The sequence below is a fragment of the Cavia porcellus genome, unplaced genomic scaffold, assembly GCF_034190915.1.
Source record: "Cavia porcellus strain 051 isolate PalLab524CR breed Dunkin Hartley unplaced genomic scaffold, mCavPor4.1 scaffold_10, whole genome shotgun sequence".
Classification (NCBI taxonomy): Eukaryota; Metazoa; Chordata; class Mammalia; order Rodentia; family Caviidae; genus Cavia; species Cavia porcellus.
This window is the reverse complement of record NW_026947493.1, coordinates 19,572,526-19,584,950: the sequence shown is the minus strand read 5'-3', so window position 1 is coordinate 19,584,950 and position 12,425 is coordinate 19,572,526. Positions and strand designations below refer to the sequence as shown.

General features: G+C 41.3%; 1 long non-coding RNA gene across 2 annotated transcripts in view; it reads right to left on the bottom strand.

Annotated features, from left to right (window-relative positions):
• LOC134477844 (uncharacterized) overlaps window positions 1-12,425 on the bottom strand; it is a 102,641-nt gene that overhangs the window by 66,567 nt on the left and 23,649 nt on the right. For both annotated transcript variants that reach the window (XR_010050083.1, XR_010050085.1), the window contains exons 2-4: window positions 5,327-5,503; window positions 3,580-3,661; window positions 2,572-2,709 (exon numbers count right to left, since the gene is read on the bottom strand). This is a non-coding gene — a long non-coding RNA (uncharacterized LOC134477844). The remainder of the gene's footprint in view (window positions 1-2,571; window positions 2,710-3,579; window positions 3,662-5,326; window positions 5,504-12,425) is intronic.

Sequence of the window (12,425 nt, the reverse complement as noted above, 5' to 3'; positions counted from 1 at the left end):
AGTGCTGGGCTTAAAGGTGTGTGCCACCATATCTGGCTTGTTTTCTGTTTTAGGCTTATATTTGTGGAGTCCTTTGTCTGTGTTAGGCTGTGTGCTAATGCACAGATCACTGTGATTCTCAGAGGATTCTTCCTCAAATAAAGACAAACACACATACACATGCTGGCATATCATTGTAGGACCAAGTATAAGAATTCATATTAGTGAAGCATGAATCGTGGTGCACATCCATAATCCCAACACTCCTTTTTATTCTTGTATCCCGAATTGAACACAGGACATTGTGCTTGTCAGGCAGGTGCTATGCCACTGAGCTATATCCCCAACCCATTCAGCACTCCAGAGGCTGAGGCAAGAAGATCTCAGTGAGTATGATATACATAGTAAGACCCTGTCTCAAAAAATAAACGTTCATACTAGTTCAAAAAGATTTAATTAGTACTTTGAAGTTCCACCCTGTTAGTCATTAACTCTCTCACACATCCTGTATATCATTATTATTAGTCTCACTTAACTGATGAGAAAACTGAGGTTCGAAAGGCTCATTACTTGCCAAATTTATGTAGAAGTGTCAGCAAGTTGAAATTAGAATTCATGTGCAGCTGACTCCAATGTCTATGAGGGAAGGCTTTGCCTGTTCTATGATTTGTGGTTCCACTTCAGGAACGTTGCTGCGTGCCTTCCTGAGTTAACTTATTTAGTTACAATGAAAATAACATTACTTGCTATGATTGTTCAGCTTCCTTTGGATATGACCAGAATCTAGATGACCATATACATCAGCACTGGGGTTGATTCTAGCAACAGAATGACTCAGAGAAAGTACCCAGATCTTCCACTAGTCAACAAAATTCAAAAGGCAAATAGCAACATGGGGTCGAAGAAGGACACTCAGGTCATTTTCAGAGAAGCTGAGACAAGGGACAAGTGTGAGGCTAGATAACAGATGTGACTCAAGGTCCAGAGTCCTAGAGACAGAAAACAAGAAGTCAGAAAGAGGCAAAATATCTTTAACCTAGGCCAGAACAAGCTTGAGTGGAGGAGAGTTTGAACTAGATTCTAGCTGGGAAAGAAAAACTAAGACAGAGTCAAACTGTAGACAGTGGCCTGGCAGAGGTAACTGGAGAAGTCTTCCGGACCACGGTGAGATTGGAGTCCAGCTGACATTTTAGAGACTGGTAGGGTTGAATGGAAATAAATTGCTTGATCAAGGAAGGGCAGACTGGTACTGTGACTCTCTAGAATTTACTAGAAACCATTGCTTTGGGGCCAACTGTTCCTGAGCAGCCTTGATCTGTACCTTCCAAATGTTAGGTGTCTGATGTTCATATCGAAGGTTGAAAGGTATCTCATGGTAGGGCAATTGAAACAAAACTACACAGACTAAGACAAACCCCAAAGGATTGTCCGGCATCTAATCAAAGGATTGGAGACTAAAATATAGGGAAGGTTTTTACAGCTGGATGCCAAGACAGGTGTTTTTCTTATAGAAACATTACCTTAATGTTTTATAGCTGTGTCTATAAATGCTGGAAGACTTATTAGATTGTGCAATCTATTTTGACAGTTTATGATAGTTTGTTCTAGATGCAGTAAAATGTACATATTGATCAAACACGGGACTCTCATGAATGTTCTGTCTACAGGAGGTTGGACATAAAAAACAGGTCAATCTGGAACCTCTGAGTTCTAGGGAAATCAGGATTATATTAAACACTTTCCTTCCTTCACAAAGAGGACTGTGTTCCACCTTAGTATAAATTAACAATCAATTGATGCTTTGCTATTTTTTTGTTGAGTTTGGAATATGCCTCTTTACCACCCCCCCACCCCACCCCCCCACCCCCGGTACTCAGCTCCCCTCCTGGCCCAGCAAAAGCTTTAAAGCCCTACAGCTAAAACTAGTTCTGAATTCGGGTAGAAATAAACTAAAATAAAAATCAGGATGATGAAGGATGACTGTGAGATCATGTCACTGTGTGATATCATTTTCTAAAACTCAGAATACAGAACATGAGCTAAATTCAACCAAAAGAAATGGTAATGGGACATATCTGACAAATGTCAAAATTGCCTACCGTATATGTAAGGCTCTTTAAAACTGACCAAATAAATGTTGACAAATACCTGTCACAGAAAAAATTCCTCCCTACCTGAATATTGGTCTACAAGGTATGACAGCAATAATTTAGGTTCATATTTAAAAAGTTCTGTTGGGATGAAACATCTCCCTTACTAACAAAGCCACTGGGACAATGATTAGAGTGAGGCCCACACGAGACTGGGGGTGCACGAGAACTCTGATAAAATATTTTTGGGTAAATAATGACCCTGACTCTGAGAAGCTGCTTGGTAACAGATCATTTGGAAGGCCTAGATAGGAGTAAAGCAAAATATAGATAAGTAATCTTTGTGGCCCCATTCCTCACAGAAGTCCTTTTAAAGCAATATCCAGGAAGAAGTGTCCAAGAATGACTAAAAGACTGTAAAGGAAAGCAGTGAAAGTGCCCACAGCAAGCAGGTACTCGAAGTGGGTTTTAAATTCTCATTAATGCATTAGCGTATAATTACCGTGCTTTCCTGTTGGAAGCTTCAAGCAATCACAGGTCCCATCAGGAGAATGTACAGATGGCTTGGATGCACCTTGTATCCTTATCCATGAGTGAAGGAATGGGCTTTGTAGCTCTGTTTGTCTCTCACCAGAAGCACCTTCCCTCAGTGTCACAGGGAGACAGCAATATGAAGACTATTTTACTTTATTTTGTTTGAGGACTGGAAACTGAAAGATTATAACCTACAACACTTTTCTTTTCCTAAATGAGAATGGAACATATGGAATACAGGAAATGCACATAATTATTTTATTACTAGGGTTATTACCAATATTTGTTCCTCAGAACATAAACACTGGAAACTTTAATGACAGGTGTATAGGGGTGGAGGCTGGGGGAGCTGAACGGAGTTTCTGACTGATGGGGCACTCCCCAAACAGGGTCTTTATTTAGAGGCAGCCTGACCAGTCTCAGGCAGTTATGCAGCAAAATTAGAGACTTGCAGAATGCAAGACTTGGAAGGGCCTTCTCTGAGAGACCATAGCTGCTAGTTATAAATAAGAACTATGAGTCCAGACAAGTGAACTGACTTGGAGGATCACACAGTTTGCTGACCAAGTCACAGTCCCATGAATACCGCAAGACACAGTGGATCATTGCCTAAGACCCAGGAGACCTAAGTCTTTACATCAGTCCACTACCTAGCTGTATGGTTATAGAAAAGTCACTTTGCCTCTCTGAATCTATTTCCTTAAAAATGACTGTGGTGGTTTTTTTATTTTTATTTTTTATTTTAAAGAGTATAAAACCAATCAAAACAAACCAGTGTAAAGGACTCAGGACTTCAAAACATTACAAAATCAACAATAGATACCATAATGCCTTTTGATGTCCTTAAAATAGCTGCAGATAACTTTGGATATAGTGAAAATCAAATAGAACAAAATAGAATAGAAACAATAAAAACAAAGCAATGAATACAACAAAGAACTTCAAAACAAGCCTAAAGTAAATCCAAAATTGTTACCATAATATGTCTTGCTGCACTGGGGATTTGGCTCAGTGGCGTAGGTGCCTGCTTTGCAAGTGTGCAGTCATAAGTTCGATTCCTGATACCAAAAAAAAAAAAAAAAAAAAGTTAGCATAATATATCTTGCTATCTTTGAAATAGCTGTTCCTACCATCATATTTGACATAATCAAACAACACAATAAAATCAAACCAAACAAAACAATGGAAGCGATAGAGGACTTCCAAAACAAGACCATAGGGAGTCAACAATGGCTGCCACCCTCAGAAGGAGATCCCCTCATTGATGTCACACTGTATACCGATATCCTCTGAACCCATGGTCAGACCACTGGCTCTAGACCTGCAATGTCAGTGAAACACCAAAGCACCAAGGCATCCAATTGCATTTCACCTCCATAGCTATCATCACAGCCTGTGTTTCTCCAGATAAGCTAGTCACTTACAGGGGGGCAGCACTATTGGGGGTTCGGTTGGTACTTCTTGTTTGCCAGCCCACATGCCGGAAAGGGCTGGGGTCTGTCTGTTCCAGTTTGGCAGCAGCCCGCACATGGCGCTGGTTCCCAGACTGGGCTTTCTTGCTGGAGTGACCTTATTCTCTCTACCCTTGGCCTGCTAATGGCCAGCTGTGGCAGTTTAATACTTACTTGTCTTCTGAGATTGGTGACTGTACAAAAAAGAGAGAAAATGGGCCTGAAAATACAAAGTTCTCTAGAACAAATGATTACGTAGTTGTATATGAGTATGTGTGCTTATACCAACATATGGTTTTTGTAGTAGTGTAAGAAAAGCTTGGGGAGAGATGTACTCATTTGCTGGCATTGATTTGTTTGTCCCGTTGCCTATAATGACTGCTTTCTTAAACTGGCTTAAGATTTTGACTTCCTGTCCTGTAACTGAGAAGTCCAGAGATAAATGGGCTTCCATTTCAGCTGGGCCTGGACACTCAAGTGATGTCATCCAGGCCCTTGCTTTGCCTTTTCATCTCAGTTGTCCTCTTGAATGGCCCCATTATTAGGCTGTAGAAAGTGGTTCTTAGTAGATTCAGGTTCACTTCATCTGTACAACCACCAATCGCAATAGAAAAAAAGAATGTCTTGTTTTCTGTCATATAATCAAAATATATTGAAATGTGGACCTGACTTTGCTCATGTACTCATCTTTGGGTCAATAACTGGCTGGGGGAAAACATTTAGTAGTGAGCTGAGTTCAAGTAATTGCCTCTGAGTCTCAGAGTAGAAATATTTGTACATAAATAATACAGTTTCAAGAGGGAAGAATAGTTAAAAAAAAAAATCAGTGTGGGCATTAGTACCACAAAAGGAAGAGTGGATCCCAAACAGGAGAAGGGTAACAGAGGTAGCTCAAAGTCAGGCAGCCTATGTCCCAACAGTAGCTTTGCACAAGCTTAGGGTAATAACTTCTCTGAGCCTCAGTTTCTTTTTCTGTAAGAATAACCCTTGCTCCCAAAGACTGCAATGAGGATCACATACAGTGATTATAAATATTGTCAAGAAAATTGTGCAACTGCTGAGAAAGAAAGCAATTTATACAGAAAAGGAGGAATCAGACAATATTAGATATATAAAAAGTTGAAAAAATTACATTTGCTCCATTCCTCCCAGCCACTCGGGAAAAATACTATGACTGGAAGCAAGAGATGCATAAATAAATTGGGCCTGGAGTAGCAAACGAGAACACAAGTCCCAATTCTGCTTTTTGGAGAAGGTATGCCAATTACTTACGGGCTTTCTCTTTGTTGTAGGTATTTGCAAATTAGAGTGTGTTGGACACTGCGTGGGAATGGGTGCTGAGAACTGTCATCGATCACTGTCCATCCATCTCCCCAGGGCAGCTGCAGCTTCTTCTCTCACTGTGTGGTTACCACACATTCAAAGAACACAAGATGAAGGGTGCCAGTCCTTAAAAGTAAGTAAGCACATCATCCTTAATATTTTGTGTTCCTTTTTCTTTTAAAATTTTGCTTAGCTAGGTGTACAGTAGATGACTAGAAAGTCAAACCCATAGCATAAGAGAAGTAAGTTGAAAGAACTGGAGGTGTTTAAAAGAGAAGGAGCCTTATTTCTCTTTCAGTTTATTATTATTCTTTATTTTTTACACTAGAGAGACAATACTAGATATTGTAATGATGAAAGGGAAAGAAAGTGCTTGAAAGGAAAGAACAACTGGTAGGTGTACACATATAACTGTATATGAACTAACAAAAACTTATGGTTATCAGATAACCATACTACTAAGTTTTTGTTAGTTCATCAAACAGAATACTTTGTGCTGTCCTTGTTTGATTGTCTGTTCGTTTTTCATGCTTTGATTTTGTAAGTTGTACAACTACTTCTAAGGTAACAATATGCAATATATCAACTAGTGATGATTTCTTAACATTGTTTTGAAATTCTATATCATTTCTACCCTTTTTTCTGTCTTGCTTTTTTGAAATAAAAGGGAGAGAAAGAGAGAGAGCCATAGGTGTTCAGAGGGAATCCCGTGACTATTTCTGTTACTTGAAGGCTGACTACGTTTTCAGTGGTTCGAGTAGCTCCGGCAGCCACTGGGGAACTGAGAGCCAAGGAGCTCTCAGGATGAAAAGCAGAAAAGCATTTCTAGTGTGTGAAGTTGACAGCAATGAAATATCCCATGCTGAGATGCGCTAAGTTCCCTGTCACTTTAGATGTGGGATAAGGGAGGAACAAGGATTTGTCACAAATACCTCAGAGAGGATACAGGCGTCTGAGGACTGTTCCCCAGGTCCGGGAGGTGTGGAAGTGCTGTGTGTGCCTTCTCCACAGCCTGCACGCATTCGGTGCCAGTGTGCTCTGACCAGCTTCTGCTTTCCAGTGTCTACATCTCAGAGCCTGAAGGGTTTTCCGAGGCGATAGAAGTCTGCCCTGTCTTCCTGTGGGTGTCAGTTGTGAAGGTCTGGGAGACTACAATTCCCCCAGGAGTGGCTGTCAGTCAGTGACCCTCAGGATTTGGTATACAAATACCTCAGCCACCTCATCCGGGGGTGGGATAGTTCTGAGACATGTTTTGGACCATTTCCTAGAGTTTCCCTGAGATATTAGGCTTCGGAGGAAATTTGCTTTTATTATCTGCCTCCCTCCCCACTTTCTCTCCCCTACTGGGGGTCCCTATGAGCATTCCCCAAATAAACTCATTTCAGAGTCTGCTTCTTAGTAAACCAAATTAGGAAATGTCTCACCTAACACTATTTGTTCATTTAGTCATTCAGAAACTAACATCAAGACTTACTGGGGGGTGGTAGGTCCTATGAAAGACATTACAGTCCTCGTGTAGCTCTGCGTACGAGGACACCCAGTAAAGAAGAGAAACATGGGATGCACCATGAATTTTCTACACCACAGGCTAAGTAATGTAGTGAGAGGCAGCTCCAGCAGCAGCCCAGCAATCACCTCGTGAGTCCTTTGGCATTTTCTTGGTTTCCACAAGCAAGGAATATTTTTGGAACAAAGAGTTCTTAGAGGCCGGGACTCCTTGCCTTTTTTGGTTATGGCCTCCCAGGAGCTGTACATGTATTCTCCCTCATGTTCTCTGGAAAACCCAATCTAACAGTGAGTCTGTACCCCTCTACCCCACCTTCCAGCCCACATACTCCCTGGGCTGCAGCAAGACAGATGGGGAAGGCTTTGGCAGTAAGGGTGGACACACTCCCAAGCCCTCAGCCTGCTCAACCGTGTTGCCAGCACCAGCAGGCTGAAGTGGCCTCTTTATTTTAAAAATGGAAAGGACCCAAAGCTTCAAGTCCTTCTAACCCTTACACACCCCCACCCTCCCCACCCCCACCCTCCCATCCCACAAGGCTCATCTTAAAAACCCACTTCCCCTAAATTCCTCTGGGAAACCTTCCCCAGCCTGTCACTCCCTGCTCTCCTCTAAACTCCTCTGTGGCGCCTAAGAGGACTCTTCCCTCTTCTCCCAGAAGTTACCACAATCTTTTCTTGTGTAAATAGGTCTTCTTTGTGGACAGAAGCAATAAGCACATTTTATTTGCTATGAAGTTTTAAGGTTAAGGTTTATGAAGTTTACTAAAGAGAGAGATGTGAACAGATAAACTAAAAAGCTTAAGAAAACCCATATGTCAACCAGGAAGGAAAAAGATAGACATTTGTGCAATCATACTATTGAAGAATTACATAGCCATTAAAGAGAAAAAGGTAAAACTCTGTGTACAGGTGAGGAAAAATGTCTGTATCTGTTAAAAATAAACCGTATTCACAAAAAGAGATGAAGGAAACCTAAACGCTTGTTGCCAAGGCCAGTCTGAAGAGCCTATATACTGTATAATTGCAGTTATATGACATTCTGGAAAGGCTAAAGTACAAAGTTGTAAAAAGATCAGTTGTTGCCAGAGGCAAAGTTGGATGAGGGCTGAATAAGCCCATCACAGAAAATTTTTAGGGCAGTGAAGCTATTCTTTGCAGTATTTTAGTGATGAATACATGACTGTATGCGGTAACACCCATAGAATGTACAACACAAATCATGAATCAATATTGGCTCATCAGTCGTAACAAATGTATCACACCAAAGCTAGATGTTAATAACAGGAGTGAAAGGGGCAATTGGGAACTACTTATCTGCTTAATTTTCTCTAGACCTAAAAATGCTCTAATAATAAAGTCTACATAATTTTTGAAAATTATAGGACAATAGATTTAATGTTGTATAAAAAATAATTGCTCTTGTATGTATGTATATTCATCATTTGGAAACATAAGAAATGGTCTAGAAAAATGTGTACAAAACAAAATGTGAGCTGCTGTTCTGGTAAAGAAAAGGAAAAGGATTATTTTTTAATGAAATACTTCAGAAGTAAAACAGTATACAGAATACAGTATACAGAAACATTTTTTTCTTTTTGGTACCAGGGATCACCACTGAGCTAAACCCCCAGTCCAGAATAAAATAATTAATATACCTGTGTACTTGTTATGAATAAAAAACTGGTGGTCAACTTAACACCAGCTGGATTAATTCAGCATGGTGCTGAGCATAGATGTTCCGCCTGAGGAAACTTGCCAGCATGAATAGAGATGTGGAGAAGACTAGTGAGACGTTGTGAGTGAGATGTTGTGGGTTCTCCCACGTATTGCTGTTTGAGCCACTGGTTCTCCTGAAGGAGCTTGTCATGACTAGCTTCCCTAGTGTGAGTTTGACCATTGTCGTTAGAGGAGCTTAGGACTTGTTGGTGAGAGTGGCTGTGGTTTACTTTGGTCCTTACATGGAGCATTGCTTCCTGGCTTCAGAAAGGAAGATGTATGCTGTTTAATCTCCAGGAGAAATTCATCACGCTGGCTTTCTGGCATGTACTGGACTGTTCTGCCTCTGTTCTGTCAGAGGAGCTCGGGACCTCCGTGTTGAGTCACTGAGGATGGCTGTGGTGATTTTCATGACAGCCCTGGTCTTTGTTTTGATGATGACTACTCAGCTGGGGCTCCAGCGTAGAACCCTCAACCTATCAGCACAGCTCCTTCACCCTGCTGGCACAGACTTTCTAGCTTCCACCACTGACCTTTGGGCCTTCCCAGCACAAATCCATACAACAGACTAGTATGAGTCCTTGTGGACTCTAGACATCCAGTTGGACTTGTGGGAGGCATGTCATGAGCTGGGGTCTTCATCTGGACTCATGCAGGACATTGCTGTGGGATCCAGGCCCTTGGCTGAATATTCCAGGTCTTTAGGGTTGTGGATATATTTCCTGCACTTTCTTGTGTTAAACTCTGGGTAACCATCATAAATAATATTATAAATTCTGTGTCCTGATTCTAATTGTTCTCCGTACAACCCCTGACTACAACAGTACTCTTCCCAACCACACAACCAGCTTCCGAATCAACATGGGTGAATTCGTTCATACTTGCTATTTTATATACTTTAGTCTTTTTAATATTTCTTTTTTTACACATATTTATTAGTATTGTAATTTTAAAAAAAAGTTAGAAAGTTGAAAACAACACTGGCAGGTTAAACCCAGATGTCAGGTATGAAACACAAAGCTAAGTGTAAGAAGAAAGACAAAGTCTTTACATTGGGTTCAGTGCTTTCTGCCGAGGCATTTCCAGCACAGACGCCAGTGGTCATGGGGGAAAACAGTCTTTCAGGGGAAGCTGAAAGCTGAACTGAATGCTAATATCCCATGCAGTGAACTGGTAGCCCCATCAGCACTGTCTTCTATGCTAGTCATGGTGTCCAGACAAATGGGTGACTTGAAACCCCAGTAGGCCACTGTGACACCCTAAATTCTCATGCATGTCATTGAAAGCTTTGTTATCCAGAAAGGAGCAGGACATCTTCCATTGGGTTGATCTCAGTTACTGAGGGAGTTTAAGAAGCTACTACAGACTGGCCTCCCAACAGAACTAAAGAAAGTTACTCAAGTGGCCCCTCGGGCAGATTTAGATAACAAGGCAAACCTCCTGACGTATAAGTACTGTGGGGTGCACACCTGACTTGTGCCAAGAAATACACTGGAGCTTAAAGAAAGCAACCATGCATGTGTTTACAGGCCTGTACCCTGTACAGTTCCTCAGGCATTGCCTGAGCTAAGATGCAGGGCAAGGGCCACTGAGATCAAGAGGACTCTAGCTAGGCTTCAGATAATTCCTGTTATGATGAAGCATACTCCCTTACATCTTCTGGACCATTGTAGGAGGTGGACCTGAACAGCATGACCAAGGAGACAGCATTACCCTTCAACCTACACTGGAGCCATATAGCATAAACTCTGTGTTCCTATCCTGTAATCCAAGCCAATTGATTGTGATGAAGCTGTACAAGTTTATTGCTTCCCTGCAGGTTGCCAAGAGATCACAGAGGAGTTCTGTTTCCAGGAGACTGATGGAATTTAATGAACATCCAATGAGTGCAATGAACATCAAATTGGACCCTACCCTTAAAATCTGTGCCAAGGTAGATGTCCTCAAGGAGACTGAAAGCACTCTTGGACAAAACAGTCTAAAGCAGACATTCCACACTGTCCAGGTTACAACGTGGACCCAGCAGACTGCAATAAGAAACAGCTGTTCCGGTTATGTGATCTTCTATAGGTAGATTACTGAGGCAGGAAACAAAAGTGTAACAGCTGCTCATGCTATGTGGTGGCAGCTTTGACATTTTCTCTGGGTTCCATTTTATTTATTTATTTTTGGTATGAGAATTGAACTCAGAACCTTGTGCTTGCCAGTCAGGCACTGTGCCACTGAGCTGTATCCCCAGCCTCTGTTTTTTAAAATCTGTACAGTTCTCACCATTCCCACAAACTTTAATATGATCTTTATGAAAGGGACACTCTAGAGAAATGGAATGGCCCAGCTTTATCCTAGAGTGAAGCATCTCATCAGGACCTCAGTTCTCCAATAGTGTGTTGTGTGGTAAGACAAAGAAATGAGTGGAAGGTAGTTCTGCCTCTTCAGCGGCAGAGGTTGGATTTCTCTAGTTTGTATAGCACAAACAGAAAAATCTGATATTCATTGTCTTTCTTCTAGATTGTCCAATGGTATCTGCGACTCAGAGTTTTATTTTTGTTATCACCCGTTGCCTTAATATTGAGTATTTTCTCTTGCATCTATGACAGGGTCACCAGGCAGGGTAGCCAACGTCTTTCTAATTTGTTGCAGGGATCAAAGTGTTTGACTGGCACACGTGCTTCTTTTATCTTTCTGCATCCTACTGTCTCCTTCCAATTTTTTTTTTATTTTCTAACCTATCTTTCTTTTCAATTCAAACGCCATTCTATTATATAGCTTAGTAAACAAGAATGCCTAGGTTTGAGGTCAGGATTGTAAGTACCTGCTTTAGACACTATTCCTTGTACAATGAAATATTAAATATCTTTCCCCTCAAGAAAGAAATACAAAGACAGAGGCAATGAATTATGCCTGGAGGACACGCAGGTGAGGAGCCCCGAGACTGACTGATGAGCAGCATTGAAACAGAGGTGAATAACAAGAGAGAAACAAAGATGAATAAATGCAAAAATAAAGATCTGTGAAGGGCCCAACTTTTGGGAGGGAACTGTAAATGGTTCTGAACGGTGGAGGGGGAGGAGGGGAAATGTTTCAGAAGTTTCAATGGACCCTGGATCGTCTGGTAGTAGCTTGACTGGCAAAGGCATTTGATGTCCTTACCAGGGATTTGTGCTTCATGTCATCAGCACAGAGCACAGAGCATCTAGAAACAGCCTCTAAGATGCTTCAAAACCTGCTCAGATTTGTTTTGTAGAAAACAGCTGCATGGATCACAGATCAGAAGGAAAACATGGGCATGCCTCAGAAGGTGCACCCCTACTTACCAGATTCAGTCACATTCAGATAACCCATATTTTCTTTTATCATCTTTAAATTTTTGCTCATTTGTATTGAAGGAAAAACCTCAATATTTTCTCTGAAATGTTGAAAAAAACATAGCATTTTGCATCAAAATCAGTAAGTGTTCCCCTTTATCACTTCCTGACACAGCCTTCCTCAAATTTCCACTCCATTAACCTTGGTTATTTTGGGAGGCGAGGATGACCTCAGCCCTCAGAGAAGACCACAGCCCTCCCAGCATTCTCAGAACAGACTATAAACTATGTTTAGGAGGCCCCAGATAAAAGCATATATGTTAATGGGGCATGGCACTGAAATTCCCAAAGTCCCCGAGATAACAACCCTTCTCTTTAGCACCGCTTAGATGGATCTTGTATTTTCCTGTTAATGGCATGCTACTGATTTTGTGAGTTCCCAGGTGAATGACCTTTTGGCCTTAGGAGGCTGCATTAGTAAGTTTTTCAATACTAAAACAAGATACTTGTAGCAAGCTGTT